General features: G+C 50.1%; 1 protein-coding gene across 5 annotated transcripts in view; it reads left to right on the forward strand.

The window, feature by feature from the left end:
• The first annotated feature begins 773 nt into the window (after nt 1–773).
• Nucleotides 774–17,496, forward strand: part of PTK2B (protein tyrosine kinase 2 beta) — a 128,549-nt gene continuing 111,826 nt past the window's right edge. For all 5 annotated transcript variants that reach the window (XM_068553581.1, XM_068553583.1, XM_068553584.1 and 2 more), the window contains exon 1: nt 774–956. The gene's annotated coding sequence lies outside the window, so the exon portion shown is untranslated. The remainder of the gene's footprint in view (nt 957–17,496) is intronic.

Consider the following 17,496-nt stretch of genomic DNA (forward strand, 5'->3'; position numbering starts at 1 on the left):
CTCTGGAGAGGAGCTCTGAGGGTGTGGGGCAACACTGTGACACACCAGCTTTTTGACCTTATGCTAAGACCGGTTCACCTCCTCCTACTCGGGAGAAAGTCTGGAATCTTTCTAGTGATAGGGGAAGGGGTTGCTAAGTGCCTTGACTCTCACTGCCCTGCTGGCCTGAGTGAAGAGGTAAACCAGCCTCTTGGTTTAGGCAACAAACCAAGTGGGCTGATGTAGAGATGGGGTGAGAAAGGCTGCCCAGTTTCTATGACTATTCTTGTGCCTCTGGTCCTGGCTGTTACAGCGCAGGGACCTGGTCCATGGCGTTCAGGCCCCTCGACCAGTTCTGCCAAAGCTCCTGGCGATATTCACCTGATTTCTGGTGCCCCCAAAAGGGCCTGGGCACTTTAGGACTTGAAGAGACCGGGAGGGACACTGATGCTGAGAGCGTGGCAGGCAGGTGAGTCTCCAGCTCTGAAACATACCTGGGGGCTAAGAGGAAACGCCAACCTCTAAGTGTGGCCTCCCAAAGTTTCCAAGTAGACAGGAAGAAAAAGGAAGGGGTGGTAGGAATGGGGGGCTCAACTGCTCATGGGGGGGCGGACAGAACAGCAGAAGACCCCACCTAGGGTCGGGGCGTGGCAGAGATGTCCCCCCATCTCTGGGCACGTGCAGCTCCGGAAACCGGCGGCGGCGTCTATTTCAGAGTTTATGGTAAGAGGCTGGAGCAGCACATGCTCGGCACCGCCGACAACACACCCCACCCCTTAAGGAAGTGGGGAGGAGAGCAGCAGGGGTGTGGTTAAGTCGGAGGAGGAGAGGGGAAAACACAAACCTGTCAGCGCTGTTTCTCAGCGGAGGCCCCCGGAGCCGCCGCGCACCCCTTAAGAAGAACCTCTCACCTGCCGCCGCCCCGCCGCCCCTGGCCGAGCCGAGGAGCCGCCGCCGGGGTCGGCGCTTCGCTCCGTGTGAGTCCCCTCCCGCGATCGCAATCGGGGCTGAGCGCCCAGCCAGACGGTGGAGGCTGGACGAGGCGGGAGGGTCGGGGTGACTCCGGGGTTGCGGGGACCCAGACGGGACCGGGAGCCGCGGGCCCAAAAGTGGGCGCTGCGGCGTGGGGCGCTCCCGGGGCCGGCGAGCCCTCCGCGGAGGGAGAGGGATTCTATTTTTGGAGTTTATTTGAGACGAAAGGGTGTTTTTCCCTCTTAGTTCTCTTATCAGACAGGGGAGGATGGGCGGGTGATGGGAGGGCACAGAAAGGCCGCCTGCCTCTAAAGGTCAGGCCAGAGAGCTTTCAGAATCCAACTTCTTCAACTCCTGCCTTAGAGCCTCTGCCGCTTCCTGCTGTGCCCCCTGCCGTGCCCTTCTGCTCGCCCACCCTGCTCACATTCCCACGCACAACCCACTGCGCTCCCCGCCCCCCAGAGGGCATCTTCTGAATCTAGCGCCGACTGGAAGCAAGCAGGGCTCTGCAGGGGGGTAGAAGCAGAACTCTGTGCGTGCGTGTGTGCGCGTGCGTGTGTGCGCGCGTGTGTGTGTGTGTGTGTGTGTGTATGTGTGTGTGCCTGTGTGTTGTGGGGACTAAAGTTAACGCTCGCTGCCACCCCGGGTCTTTGTGACATTACTTCGGAATGCCCCTAAAGGGTTAAGTTCTGTGCCGCCTTCTCCTCCTGTCAGGCTGTGCGTGGGCAAAGCCTTGGGTGGGTGAACAGGCAACATATGGGTGCTGTTCTGAGCCCACCGAGCCCCACCACCTGCCCTAAACCTCAGCCGTCTGACACTGGCGTCTCCCCACACGCCAGCTTGGAGCTCAGTCCAATTACGCTCCTCCAAGGGGTCGGGGCGGGGGAGAAGGAGAGCCGAATTTTGGACACACAGGGGGCATTCGCCAGGGGCGCTCAGAAACCAGAAGAGGAAGAGCGTTCCCCGACCCACAGCTGGACGTGAGCCCTCGGGGCAGTTGGTTCGAAAAGATCAGGGAAGGGGCACAAGGAGGCCCCTCCCTTGAGGGCAAGGAATGCAGGTGTGGACCTAACCCCAGCCTTTCACAACTCCTCTGGGGGAGGGCGAAGAGGAAGCAGAGACAAAAAAGTGCGTGAAGATGGAAGGAGGGAGGGAAGTAGTCACATGGAGAGACCAGCTCTGGCACGACACTCTGCCCTCATTCCTTCATTCAATAAGCATTGGCTGACTTCCTACCTGAGGCCAGGTGCTGGCGCTGGGCATGGGAGACCAGGGTGCGTGGGACCCAGCCCTGCGCCCCGAGCAGTGCCGTGGGCAGGGAAGGAACAGGTGCTGACCAGCCCAGTGCTGGGGGCTGTGGGTGGAGCCGGTCAGCGTGTCCCGGAAGGCTTCCTGGCAGAAGTGACTCTAAGTGGAGACCTGAAGGATTGGTAGAATTAGCCCGGGAGGGATAAAGGGGGATGAACGGCATAGCGCACAGCAAGTGCTGAGACCTGAGGCCAGAAGCAGCGGGACGCACCCCGGAAACTGAAAGTAGCTCGGGGTGTTCAGCACGTGGAGAGTGCAGGGGCGAGTTGAAGCCGGAGAGGTGGGGGAGACAGCTCCAGAAGGGCCTGTTCTGGCTGCCATGGCAACTCCTGTCACTTGGGCCCTAGAGCCAGCAGCCTCCGACTTGACTCAAGGGTGCGGGGCTGCCAGATTTAGCAAATGAAAATACAGGACACTCATTTGAATTTCAGATAAGCAATGAATATTTGTCAAGTATAACTATGTCCCATGCAATCTTTGGGGCATACTTATACTAAGACATTATTCACTGTTTATCTGAAATTCAAAGTTAACTGGACATCTGGTATTTTATCTGGCACCTGTCCTCTGGGGGAAAGCTGAGGATGCTACAGTGCTGGGAAGTGAAGGGTAGCGTAGTGCCCAGGCACCACGGGAACAGTCTCAGGACGTATTATCTTTTTTTTTTCTTTTTTTATTATTTTTTAAAATTTATTAATTTTTAATTAATTTTTATTGGAGTATAGCTGCTTTACAATGTTGTGTTAGTTTCTGCTGTACAGCAAAGTGAATCAGCTATACATATACTTATATCCCCTCTTTTTTGGATTTCCTCCCCATTTAGGTGACTGCAGAGCACTGAGTAGAGTTCCCTGTGCTATACAGTAGGTTCTCATTAGTTATCTAGTTTATACATAGTATCAATAGTGTATATATGTGAATCCCAATCTCCCACTTCATCCCACCCCCGCTGCTCAGGACGTATTATCTTGTAACCAATCCTCCTAGATTCCACTTTGGGGCTCCTTCACTGATTGAGCCTGTTATTTCTTAAAAACAAAAGAAAGACAATTCCTTGGTCTTTGGAGCCCAATGAACCTGAATTCAAATGCCAACTTGGCCACTTGCCTGCTATGAGGCCTTATGTAAACCACTTAACTCCTTGTAACCCCAGAATCTCTTTTCAGAAATGAGGATAAGAGTATCTGTTCGTTCAGGTTGTGGAGTGGATCCCTGGTAATGCATGTAAATTGCCCAGGGAGTGCTGAAGAAAAAGTGGTAGATACTAATCTTCATAGCACTTTCACAGGGGTAACCAAAGTAGCATCCCTGAAGTGCTTGGGGCTTGTTTATTTCTGTTTATATTTATTGAGCACTCAGAGGCCACAGGGGAAGTACATGGTGGAGGTCCTTCTCCTAGTGAGAGAGTGGGTTAGCTCCTGAGCAGAAAGGGAGAGCTTGGGTCAGTTTTTCAGCTTTGTCATTGACTTGCTTCCCAGATGCCCTGGAAGACCCTGGGGAGGGGGGGTGGGCGGTAACTCAAAGTTGAATTAACTGAAAGGAAATGTGAATGAATTAGAAGGGAGAATCCAGGTAACACACCAAGCACAACTGACACAGACAAATGTGCCATAAAACTTAGCTGTCAATATTCCCATTTTTAAAAGGAGTACCTTATTAGAGAAATAGAGCTCAGGGGTAGAAGAAGTAAGGATGCCTTGTTTTGACTTTAATGGGGGCATTTATAAGAGCGAATTAGGGGGCCTCCTAGAAGCGAACCTGGAGGGAGTTAAGAATTTGTTAAGAGAAAGAGGAAATGGAAAGTGTGTTTCCCTTGTGGGAACCACTGGGTTACAAATGGTCTCTCTTTCCAGTGGCTAAATCTCCCCATCCCCCTGCCCAGTGGTAAGCATTTTGTCCCCAGTTCTTTAGAGCAGCATTTGCCAAACAGTGTTCAGAGAAACTCTCTACCATGAGATAGTTACAGGTGTTGCACTGGTGAAACGTTCCAGTGAGCCCACTCTCGGAGATTTGTCCTGCGTATTTATATGATCAAGGCTATGGTCAGTTCCTCAGAAAAGACGCCTGTATCGCTGGACTTACTAGCATCCCCTAAATTTGACTATAGACCCCTTGTAGTGGGTTTGGGGGACACCTACTACCATCTCAGTGGAAATAGCACTCCACTCCTACTGACTGTTGATGTAGGTGCAGTTCTGGAACCAAGCAGATCTTTCTGCAGACATTATTCATCCCATAACTCTAGCCTGGACTTAGTAGTGTCCAATTTACAGAAGATCTTCAGGGACCGAAGCCCCTGTCCCAGCATCACTCATCCCTCACGGACACAAACCCCCACTTGTGTCAGCCTAAATCTTCCTACCACAGTTCACACCCATTGCCCATTGTTCGGAGGACCCTGGAAAAGTATGTCTCTCAGCATGTAGCCCTCCAGGGTATGGCAGTCATTCCATATGTTCTTAATATTGTTAAGGAAAGTACAATTGAGGCAGGGGAGGGGAGGAAGCGTCCCCTGGGTGAACCCCGAGCGGTAGGTGTCCTATTCCTACTTTTCTCCCTGCCCAGAAGGCTCATAGGCTCGGGACTCTGTGGCCCTGGCCTCCCAGATGAATGGATCTCTGAGGGGGCTGGAATAATGAGGTCCTTGGGCAGAAAGGGTGGTAATTAACAGAAGTTCTTGCTGGCTCCCCGATCAAGAATTTCTCTTAGACTCTGGGCCAGTTCTGGGGTAAAGGGGGAGGAGCAGGGAGAGCGGTGAGAGTCCCTGAAACATTAGCGTGGTTGGTGGTCCAGTGGTCCAGTGCCCGGACTTGGTCAGTCAGCCTGGGTTCCAGCTCTGGCTCTGGGACTCATTGTGTGATCTTGGCTAAGTCGTGTAGCCCTCTCTTCCTCGTCTCTGAGATAATGACAGGGCTTTTTGTGAGGGTATACCGGGAGTAATATGCTAAATATCAACAGCCACTAAGGCGTGGGCAGGGATCTAACAGAACTGAGCCTGCTGTGCCAGTGGTCACAGGGAACCTGGGAGGTGGACGAGGCAGGCAGTCAGGGCCCTGGGGTGGACATTTACAAGCTTGGATGGACTAGTCCAGTATTTTAATGTCCCAGATGGCCTTATGCACCAGCTTAATAACCTTGGCTGTACATAAGACATTCAGTCCTTTTTCAGGCACACAATGAATGTAGCTCTCCTTGTCATTCTATTTCATACTTTGAGTTGATCCGAGCTGGTGGGGAAGGGCCATTTCCTGCCCCCCCCCCACCGGGGAAAAAGGCCATGTTCTGAGGGGCAGGAGTGGGCTTCTCCTGTGCATCATGTACAAGACAGAATTTGCTTCTTGCCCCCAACCTGCATCCGCACACCCCACCCCCAGTGCACTGTGTCTGTGACAGCCTGGCCTGATTAGCTCTGTAGCCAGCAAAGAGACTTTCTACTGCTGCCCACCAGACACTGGAGTCCGCACGGCCACTGAAGGCGCTCCGAGGGCTGACCGGCAGGGGAAAATGGTGGCTTCGGCTTCCGGGGTTCTAGGCACCCAGCACGAAGCTCTGAGCCATGCGAGGGGGCGGCGGTGGGGCAGGGTGCAGCTCTTTTGAGTCACTCTGCCGTTTCCCAAGGTATAATTATTACTCACGATGACGGTTTGATTAAGAGAGCAGGCTGGAGACTGTGTATTCTGATGCACTTTTTACCTAGACACGAGGGGTGGGTTGATAGGAGTGCAGGATTTTGTCTCCAAGTGACCCTCTAGGTGGGCTGCGGATGGGCTGCAGACCCCACCCAGCTCTTACCTTGCCTAGCACTAAAGGCAGCTGGTCAACGTGATTAGAACTAAGATCAGCCACCACCAAGGCCGTGGAAGGGGAGCCTTCCCCTTTTCTATCCTGGTAACAGCTCACTAACATTTTCCTCCTCTCCCGTCACCTTCTTCCCTTTTATGTCCTGAAATCCACCCACGCAGAACCTGGCACCATCGCTCACTAGACAGGAGCTCAAAGGAATGTACTTGCCCAGAGTTTAGAGCTTGCTGCTGGGGTTAGTTCTTGACTCGTGGACTAGTCTCCCTTTCAATAGGCCAATTCTCCCAACAACTTTGAGGGCCCCAGGACCGCAGTCCCCGTGTTTCATGCCCTTTCCTTCTCTAAGGGTCTTCCAGCTGCCTCTCAGACTCCCCGGTTGTTGCAGTCCCACTGGGACACCTGTGGGCCCATTGGGAATTCTGCCCTGAGTTCGGGTTTTGCTCTTCTGGGGGAGGGGTACCATTTCCCACCGGTGAGGGAACCGTCCTTCCTCGGGTACCTGCCACTTGGAGCATCACGTGTTTTTCTGGTTTCTAAATAAATGTCAACTGTCTCGTCCTCCCCCGCACCTAGCCTCAAGCACTCTCTTTGTTCTTCCGGAGCTTTGGGGGTGAGAACCCAGCTCCTCTCCCTGGCTCAGGTGTACATTCTCCCCACCCCCAGTTCCAGCTCCAGGCAGGTTACCAGAGATCTGATCCTCCAGCACCTTCGAAGATGCTCTTACCGGCATCGGTTTACCTTTGGTCTGCTATATACACAGATGCTGGGCACAGAAACATGCCCATGTCCATTTAGGCAGTTGTGAGTGGCTGTCCCGAGCTGAAGTTCTCAAGCCCCCAGCTCAATGCTGGCAGATTGTCAGCCTGGGTGAGTGGACAGACGGTCAGGGGTCAGGAGACACGGCTTTGGTCTAGATTCTTCCAGTTGCTAGCTGTGTGACTTTGGGTAAGTCGCTTCACTTTTCTCATTTGAAAATGAAGAACTAGTACCACATCCCTGATAGGGTCGTTGAGAGAAACACTTGGCTTATGTGAAAATGCCTCATAAAACACCGCAGGGCAGGATCCCTGGAAAGATGAAGAGTTTGGGTCAGAAAGACGTGGGTTGAGTCTTGATCTGTCACTTTCTCCTTGGTTGACATTGCCTAGTTATGTAACCCCTCGGAGCCTGAGTTTTCTCACCTGTGACTCATTCTCGGCATTTGTTCAATATTTCTCCCCTCCTTCAGCCCCCTCGTCACTCAGAGTATATAATCTTTCCCTGCGTCTGAGGGACTGTATCTGTCCTCAACGAGTTTACAGTCTGCTTGGGGTTGTAATACATAAAGATAAATAACTGTAAGACAAGATGGGGACTTTTGGTGCCATAAAAGAGGCACCAATAAAGTGCTATATGAGGTCAGAGAACGGAGAGAATTCTTCTGTCTGGGTTGTCTGGGAATGCTTCTTGGAGGAAGGGGCATTTGGAAAAGTTCTCAAAGGATGTCTAGTGTATGGCCACGGAAACTTGGAACAGTTGTTGTGGTCAAAGAGTGTAAATAAAAGGGAGGTGGCGAGGCGTGATTTGAATGACTCATTTTGGCTGGAGCCAAGAGTATCAAAGGGCAATTAAGTTAAGGGTGGAAACTTACACAAGGCTCAAACATGGTGGCTGAAGGGTTTGGACATCATTTGAAGGCTGTAGGGAGCCACTGGACTTTATTCTAAAGGCTGCAGAGAGCTCTTGAGATATGAACTTGGGTGAAGGGGGCATGATCAGATTTGGGCAGCAGTGTATAAAGTGCATCAGAGAGTAAAGAGCTTGACCTCAAAGGCGGGGCATGTGGGAGTCTCAAGAGTCTGGATAAATTCTGTAATCTGGGATGATCTGTGGGTCCTGGAGAATATCTGCTGGTCGATCAGAGGCTTCTATGTTCTCTGAGTTGAAATTGGTCCTTATATGGATTTAAAAGATGTAAGGTTTATGGGAGCATCAAATTGTTTAGGTTATGTAAGTAATTTGTCATTCCCCTTAATCTTCTCCTTCCTCTGTGTTCTCAGTTCATGTGTAAGCCCTTTCCCATGGACCTCATCTTTGGTAGCGATGCACTAAGTGTCAGCCTGTCTAGAGGTCTAATGGCAGCCTCTGTGTGGCAGCCTCCTGGAGAGTCATGCACTTCAGTCTGCCGCCCCCTTATCCACCGTCATCAGTTCAGACAACTCCTGGTCTCCCCCTCCTGTCTGACCCTCCTCCCTTGCTTCAGCACTCGACTTCCAAGAATCTGTAAGAATAACTCTAAGAGTTTCCACCTGAGTAACTCATCTTCAATGTTACAAGTTGAAAACTAAACTCATCGTTTTCTTACACCAAACCGTCTCCTTCTGGCATCCCTCCTGTTCATGAAGTTGTAGTTCTCCTAGACACTCAGGTCAAAAACCTTGGAATTATCTTCCCTTTCTGCTCTGCTCTTATCTTACCCATCACTAATCCTGCAAATTCTTTCTTCATGCCTCTCATTCCTTCCCTCCCTTTTCCATGCCCCTACCCTAGTCTGACCCATATTACCCAATATCACCTGATGTTACCTAAGAGCCTCTCCTTATTTCTGGTTCCCTCAGAAGCTCTTGTGCCTCTAGGCAAATCCAGATCCCTTGCATTTACTGTTTAACGCCCTCTGTAATCTGACCTTCATTTACCTTCTCTTCTTACTTCCCCATACTTTCCAAACTAAGCCCTTCATCCCAGCTAGCCTGGTCTGCCCACTGGTCTTCATCAAACCTCTGCCCAAGTCCTCTGTCCTGCCTGGACCACCTAGCCCCTTCCACCTTCTTCAATCAGACTCCTCCCCCAGGCTCAGATCAGGCCCCTCCCATTCTTTTGTTCTTCTTCCAAACTCCCTCAAATTCCAAGGATTGGGGATTCCATGTGCCTCCTTCTTTACATACTCGTGCCTGGCTCCCCAGGGCCAGATGCGATCTTCCTCATTCCCTGTGCTGGGCTTCACAGCAGCCAGTTGCAACAGAGCAGGACCGCATTCTCCCCCAGGGTCAGGATGCTATCCTGGCCTCTCGGGGCATGTGGAGGTTTCTTAGAGCCCAGAGAGAGGGAGTGGGTGATTTAGAGCAGGAGCTTGATAATCCCTTTGCTGAGCTACTCCAGTGTCTAACCCACTGGATCCTTGCCTTCTTTTCCCCCCTCATCCTCCTGCTTATGGAGCCCGTTCTGGCCAGGCTGAATGACAGGAGAAAAACAGGGAGTAGGAAAAAAGGCAGGGAGCCTTGGTAGAGGGTGAAGTCGCTTTGGGGATACAGGAGAGAGATTTGCAAGGCAGAGGTTGGCAGTTTTTAGTGACCTGGACTTCCACCCACCTGTGCACAGTCCTGGGGCTTGCCGTGCTGGCTGCACTCTGAGCTGTCCAGAGGGTGGCCCTCCGTTGTCCCCAGAGTGGCCTCTGAACCTTCTCCCTCTTTCTTTACCTGATTCTCTGTCTAGTAAAACCCTTCCTGTACCTGTTTGCTAAACGCTTAGCTGCAAACCTGTGTTCACTCCCAGGGAGAGGTGTGGTGACAGAGAGAGCGCTACCTAGAGAGCAGACCAGGAAGTCACTGCTCTGTCACCTCCCTGCCATGTAACCTTGGGTGAGTCACCTGGGTGGGCCAGTTCAAGCCTCAGTGTTTCCATTTGTACTTACAGTAATGGGGTTTGGGACTTCTTAACTAGAGGAGAACTTTCTTCAACATGGATCTTAGGTTAAAGCCCAGTGTGTAAACCAGGGTAAAGTAGATCTTGCCAGGGTTGAAGCGAGGAGGGCAGGTGCCTGCCAGGCCCTCTGCCCTTTCCACAGTGACCCCTGGGCCCTCCTGCCTCGTGGGGAGACCAGATCATCTGGGATCCTCTCCAGGCCTCCAGTTCTTGAAGTCCTCATTGTTTATGTGTCTAAACACACATACACTGGAGAATGGGTCTAGATGCAAGTGGATTCAGTGAAGAATGATCTCAAAGTAAGGAATACAACCTGGGGCATGACGTGTATATGTGCAAGGGGTGAGGGGGGATTGCATACATGAGTGCCCTGGGAGAAGATGCATAATTTTCACCTCTGAGCAAATGCACATGTTTACGGGAAGAAAGTCCAAAGCTTTCATCTGAGCTCCAAGGAACTTACGACCCCACCAAATATTAAGAATGACCCACAGGTTTCGTAATCAATTTTACAAACTTTTCATAGAAACGACCTCAAACTTAAGCTCCGTTTTAACTCGGTTGAACTAGGCTGTAAGCTCTGTTGAGGTCAGAACCGTGTCTATACTGAGAGTCAGAGGGACAGATGGTGCCTGACAGTCGACATCTGATACATACACGTGTGCCTCCTGATAAGGAGGATTGTGTAAAAAGCAGCTAATGTAAATTTGTAAACATTTCAAAATATTTAATATGATTTTAGCGACGCACGTTTTAAATCACATGCTATATAAAATAATACATTACATTTAAAATATGGCTTCTCCCCAACACTCCCTGTTTATGAAACAGCCGACACCTGACTCACGTCTGGACATCAGCGTCCTTCTCATCGCTAGCACCCCTCTTTGAATCATCTGTGTTCTGGCTTATATCATCGTCCCTACAGTCTAGAGAGAGTTTGCTCTTTCTTATTAACCCAGCAAGTGTTGATTTATATTTTTTAATAACAGCTTTTTGGAGATAGAATTCACATACCATAAAATTCATCCTTTTAAAATGTGCAGTCCTGTGAATTTTGGTATCTTCACAGAGTTGTGCAACCATCACCACTATCTAATTGCAGGATTTTTTTTTAATCACTCCGTAAGAACCCTCGGCCCATTAGCCGTCACTCCTCATTCTCCCCTCCCCCCAGTCCCTGGCAACCACTAATCTACCTTCTGGTTTTTGGATTTGTTCATTCTGGACATTTCATATAAATGGAATCACGCAACATTGTGGGTCTTTTTGTGACTGACTTCTTTTTTTTTTTTTTAAATGAACCCTTTTTTTTGTTTGTTTGTTTTTAAATTTTATTTATCTATTTATTTATGGCTGTGTTGGGTCTTCGTTTCTGTGCGAGGGCTTCCTCTAGTTGCGGCAAGTGGGGGCCACTCTTCATCGCGATGCGCGGGCCTCTCACTATCGCGGCCTCTCTTGTTGCGGACCACAGGCTCCAGACGCGCAGGCTCAGTAATTGTGGCACACGGGCCTAGTCGCTCCGCGGCATGTGGGATCTTCCCAGACCAGGGCTCGAACCCATGTCCCCTGCATTGGCAGGCAGATTCTCAACCACTGCACCACCAGGGAAGCCCTGTGACTGACTTCTTAACACAATGTTTTTAAAGTTTATCCATGTTGTAGCATGTATTGGTTGGTCCTTCATTCCTTTATATTGCCAATTAATATTCCATTGTATGTATATTCCACATTTTGTTTAACCATTCATTAGTTGATGAACACTTGAGTTGTTTCTACTTTTTGACCATTATGAGTAATGCTGCTAGGAACATTCGTGTACAAGTTTTTGCACAGGCATATGTTTTCATTTCTCTTAGTTACATACCTAGCAGTAGAATTGCTGGCTCATGTGATAACTATGTTTACCTTTTGAGTAATGGCCAGACTGCTTTCCATAGCAGCTGCACCATTTTACACTCCCGTCAGCGATGTGTGATCTTTCCCATTCTCGTTAATGCTTGTTATTGTCTGTAATTTTGATTTTAGCCATCCTGGTGGCCATGAAGTGGTACCTTGTTGTGGTTTTCACTTGTATTTCCCTAATGGCTGATGATATTGAGCATCTTTTCATGTACTTATTGGCCATTCATATGTCACTTTGGAAAAATGTTTAATCAAATCCTTTAGAAGGTATTTCCTTTTGATGTCTACAGTATAACTACTTAGTGCATTGCTTTTTGAAAAATGATCTTTTACAAAATTCAGCACTTATAATTGTGAGGCTATGCCCCCAAGCAAAGTTACTGAATCTATATTATAGTACCGTGCTTCCTTTCTTAAAAAAACAATTCTATCAGGTGACCTTTGTAAGCAGCCCAAACTAGCATTTATTGTAGTGATGTCGGGCTAATATTTTTTCCCAGGCGGTATATTTTTGTTCAAAATAGGGTGATCGTGAGAGCAGCCCATAAAATGAAAGATTCTAAAAGGGCTAGAATATAAACTTCCTGTTTTGCGACAGATAATTTGGGGAGGGGAAGAGCACATATGATATTGAAAATAGACGGATGGATGGACGAATAACTTTAGGAATAAATGAATGAGTGAATGAACAAAGGAAGGAGTGCAAGCTGGTGAGACAGTCAATCAAGCAGCCACGCCGATCTGTCCCTTTTTATTTCCTCTTTATTCCCATGGAGAAAACCAGCACTGGTCTTTCATTTAGACTCTGTAGAACCATATGTAAATTATTTAAAAAACAGACTTGTAGTTACAAGTTGGAAACAAGATACTATATTTTCTGTTGTCTGGACAGTCTTTATTATCTTCTTTAAAATGGGAGAACCAGAGTCTGCCCAGTTTCTGGAAGTGGTTGAGAAACCCAAAGACCACGTAACATGACTGCACGGTTGAGGGTTATAAATTGCTGGAGCAGGACCTTTAGGGATATGACGTGGTACAAGGCTTTTCTTGGGTTTGCCCCATTCAGGCCTCGAGTCCACTGCTACCCTTCCCACTAGCGTGAGGACTCGGGGTATCTGGCGCTGGAGGCCTTTCCCCCTCCCTTCTCGGGAGTGGGACAGTCTGACCATCTCAGAAACCACACTCCCTAGTGATTCACCAGTAAATTCCTCCGAGAGAGACTGCCCCTTCCATACTTCCCCACCAGTCTTCTCTTAAGAAGACACATGTGAGCTGGAGAACAGCACTCCTGAGTTTGGGCTAAGAGTGAGGAAAGGGAAGATGAAGATTGGCGGGCAAGAGGACCAGAGTGGAAGCTGTGGCCAGAGGTGTGAAGAAGTGACAGACATGGACAAAAGCTCGAGAGGCGGCTTTTAGAGGCCCAGACCCTGGAGGGGGAATAAGTGACGGATGAGACTCCTCTTTAGAAAGACCTTCACCGCAGTCACAGAACGGGGAGCCACACTGTGGCCTGTTTGGGAAGCTGTGAACGGCTCAGGGGGGCCGGACCCAGCACGATCATCACGGTTCCGCCGGAGCGTGTATGTTTGGAGTTGGGGGTCGGGGAGCGAGGGACAGTGAAGGGAAGCCTTGGTGGGGGCTGGACCCCTTCCTTCATGGGTGGCGGTCCGTAAGGGAAGTAAGGGGACACGTCTGGTATATCAGGCAAAGTCTGAGTCCCTTCCCACCACTTGAGTGTGTTCCTAGGCGGGGTCCCAGCATTCTCCAGTGATGGTAACAGCTAGCCCTTCCTCCTGTGCCATGACGGCACTGAGTCTAAGCTGTCCCCACCACCACTCATGCGAATGTTTCTCTTGGTATTAAACCTCTGCAAGGAAGGGGAGTCTGTATTCTTCTTCCTTGAAGTGCTGTTTCCTTCTTTAAGGATGTGAGAGCAGTGGCTGTGACGTGGTGAATCTGAAGTCCAGCTCTGCATCACTTAGCACCTCCCAGGTGCTGGGCGAGGTGCTGGGGATACTAAGGTGAATAAGAGACCATCCTCAAGATGAAAGAGCCACAGTAACACCAGATGGGCTGTGAGAGGATGGCCAAACACCGTACAGGCACAAAGCCCAGAGCTACCAACGTTACCAGGGGGAGGCTGACAAGGCTTTACTGACGAGGTGATGCTGGGAAGGGTTTTGAAGAATGGATAGGAGTGTGCTATGCAGAGAAAGGGCAGGGAGGTGCCCTACCAGGCACAGAGCACAGTATATTTAAAGATAAGGCATCAAAGAGTGTGGCCTATTTGGGAAGCTGTGACCAGCTCAGGGAGGCTGGATCTGGCAGCACGGTTGTGGGAATAAAGCTGGAAGGATGCAGAGAGACCCTTTATCATGGTTGCTTGGTCCTGGACTTTGTTCTGTAGCAACAGGAAGTGACAGGATAGATAAGAGAGCATATCTATAGGATGTGTAGCTATAGGAGTATTTAAGCAGGGAAGAGACTCAGATTTTTGTTTTGGAAAAGAGAACTCTGGCCCCGGGTCAGAGCAGCTTTTGTGCCAAACACAGAGAAGGGTTTGGCTCGGAGACCTGTAGACAGGCGTTTCTGGGGTGTGGCCAAGGGCTGCCAGCAGTGTCATGCCAAAGGCCCGGAGTTCCTGTCGTCAGCTTGGGTGTCGCAGCTACCCACACTGCTGGCTGGCCAGAGAGGGGTGTGGCGAGGGCTGGCCCCGAGGAACAGCCTACTTCCTGTTTCCTTCCCCTGGACATCCACGTGCAGTGAGGAGGGGGCAGAGAGGACAGAGGGGGGCTTGGCCAGGGCAACGAGAACCGACCTGCCTTCAGTGGGGAAGTACGGTGGGGGAGACAGCGTTCAAACTACAGGAACGGAGAATCTAGGGAGAGGACGCCTGCTGCAAAGCAGGGGGCCAGCCAGGCATCCTTTCTTGCCCCACCAGTTGGAATAGGGTATCCCACAGATATTACGGGATGTACAGGACATTCAGGACCAGAAGACTCTGGTGGAGGGAAAGGGACTTGTACAGGACAGCAGCTCACACCCCGCCTTCCCTGAGCCCCCCTCCTCCCAGAGCTCTTGGCTGTACCATCCACTTCTGCCAGGCACATGTTATCCTGAGATAAATTTATTTTTCACAAGTACATGCCTTGCTCAATGGAATGGGGTAAGGCGGGGACCTTGTTTCATGCCCCTATGTCTCCCGATCCTATTCCAGCAAATGTCAGGATATGAAACTTGTGCTCAGGAGACATTTGTTCGGATGGAGGAGGTTTTGGGGAAAAGAGCTGAGGAAAAAGTGCTAATTTAGAGATGGTCTCCAATGCCTGTGAAAATGAGGGGCACCGGAAGGATTCAAATAAAACGAGATACAAAAATCTCATCAGCTGCTGAAAGAGACGAGTGGGCAGAGGACTTCCTGACCCCAGGACGCATGCACTTTGGAGAACTTTCAGGGCAGAAGCAATCTAGATCCTCCGGCATAGCTGACAGTGGTGCTTCTCCACTGTCAGTGCCTTCAGAATCAGCTGGAGAGCTTTCGAAAGCACAGATTACTGGGCTCCAACTTCCTTTGCATTTCTGACAGGCTTACAGATGATGGTAATGCTGGCGGTCCAAGGACCACACTTTGTGTAGCACAGATTCCATTACTTGGGGTGTGTATTAGAGACCCTGGGAGCTCCTGTGTCTGTCTGCAGTCAGACCCAGGCAGGCATCTCTTCCTTTTCTGGCTTTGCTCTGTTTTGTGCTTAATGCTCCCAGAACGGTTCTGATGCCCACCCTGGTTGAAATACCCACCGTGTCTCCATGGACTTCGACATGGAGCCCTTCTCCTCCACACCCTCAGGCTGGCTTCATCTCACCATCCTCTCTGTCCCCAAAGCCGTCTTCCTGACCCTGATAGCACTTTCCTCCTGCCTTATTTTGTCATTTATTATGTGTGTGCCCTCTGTCTGAGTCAGCACAGGCTGCCATAACAAAGTTGACCGGTGGCTTAAACAGCAGTCATTTATTTTCTCACAGGTCTGGAGGCTGGGAGTCTGAAGTCAGGCTGCCAGCACGGTCAGTTTCTGGTGAGGGCTCTCTTCCTGGTTTGAAGATGGTCACCTTCTTGCCGTGTCCTCTCACGCCTTTTCTTTGGTGGGTGTGTGTGTGTACGAGAGAGAGAGAGAGAGAGAGAGAGAGAGAGAGAGAGAGAAGGGGGGGGGTGGGGAGAGGGAGAGAGGGAGCACGCTCTGGTTTCTCTTCCTCTTCTTATAAGGACGTTAACTCTATCCAGTCAGGGCCCACACTTATGACCTCATTTAACCTTAATTACTTCCATAAACGCCTTATTTCCACGTACAGTCCCATTAGTGATTAAGGCTTCCACATATGGATGGGGGGGCACAAAAACATTGAGACCATAACATCATCTTTCCCAATTAGACTATAAACCTTGGAGGTCACAGGCATGGTGCCCATCTCCCCTTCAATGGGTCTGTGGAGGACCAGTTCAATCCATGTCTGCTGAATCACAATGAGTGTCTGAAAGAAACCAAAACAAACCAAGACCTGTTTACTTTGGCCCTCGCTGGCCCCCGATTCTTGAAATGTATACACAAAGGCTGAGACGATGGAGAAGAGAAGGCGTTTGCTGAACCCCGTCTGTGAGATGATGGGGCCGAGTGCCAGCATTGTCGATGGGCCTATCAGCCTCAAAAATAATTTGATTACTAATCTGTGTCACTCAGGGAACTACCATCCCCAGAGCTGTATTAAGAATGTTTTCCTCGGGCAAAAAATGTGCCGTCTTTGGCATCCAAGTCAGCCTCAGGAATTTCATTTTATGATTGATCCTTCTTCTTCTTCTTCTCTCTCTCTCTCTTTTTTTTTTTGGCTCTTTCCTATACTTCCTCCAGATCTCTCACTTGACATATAGCCAACCCTCACTCTGCCCTCTCAACACTCAAAAAACTTCCAAACATAGTTGCTTTCCCCCAACACTGTCTTGCAGTTCTTGCTAAGAGAACTCATTCCTCTCAAATGAGGCCACTGAGGTTCCCCAGGCTGATGGTCTCCCTGACCTGAGGACCCCACGAGAATCACAGAAGCCCCAGGTGACCCAGATACATCTCTGATGACCACTGCCCTTCGCTGTTTATTTACAACTGTCTGATGACAAGGTGAGCAGGAGGAGACCACAGTTTGCAGGAGGCGCTCTCGGTAACCCCTTCCCAAGCTCAATTTTCATTAACCTCGTCCCCTGCCTTCTGGCCTCCTCTCCTCTTTTTTTTGTTTTTGTTCCTCTGAGTGCCGTGACTAAGGGAAAATGGCCTAAGGTTGGAGAATGGGCTCCTGGACTCTGTTCTCGACAGTCTTTCACTTCTCAGGAAAATGGCAAGCACATCAGCTGCCTTGTTTGTGTGCCATCCCGCCCCCCCGCCCCCCGATTCCACATCCTCCCCTCCCCCCAGCCCTCCCCTCCCCAGTTCAAGCTTGGGCCTGACATTATTGCTCCTTAAATATGGAGCAATGGAGTCTCGCAGAGGAGGCAGCGGGACAGCCAGCTCGCACACAAACAATGACAGCCCATCAGCCGGCAGCACGGTCAACGGGGAGAAGCAGTGCTTAGGATCCTGCGCCCAAGGTGTGGCTCCTTGTTCCCCAGCCACGTGACCTCAAGCACTTTCTCAACCCAGTAATCCTCAGCTTTCCTACCAGCCAGACAGTGATAATGGTAGTGCTTTCCTTAAAGAGATACTGCAGAGATTAAAGAGAGATAATATGTCTATGTATGTAAAGCACTTAGCGTGGGTGCAGTGCACAAAATAAGTACTCGATTCATTCAGCAGTTACTCTTATCAATGG

Source organism: Eschrichtius robustus, chromosome 10, assembly GCF_028021215.1.
Source record: "Eschrichtius robustus isolate mEscRob2 chromosome 10, mEscRob2.pri, whole genome shotgun sequence".
NCBI lineage: Eukaryota > Metazoa > Chordata > Mammalia > Artiodactyla > Eschrichtiidae > Eschrichtius > Eschrichtius robustus.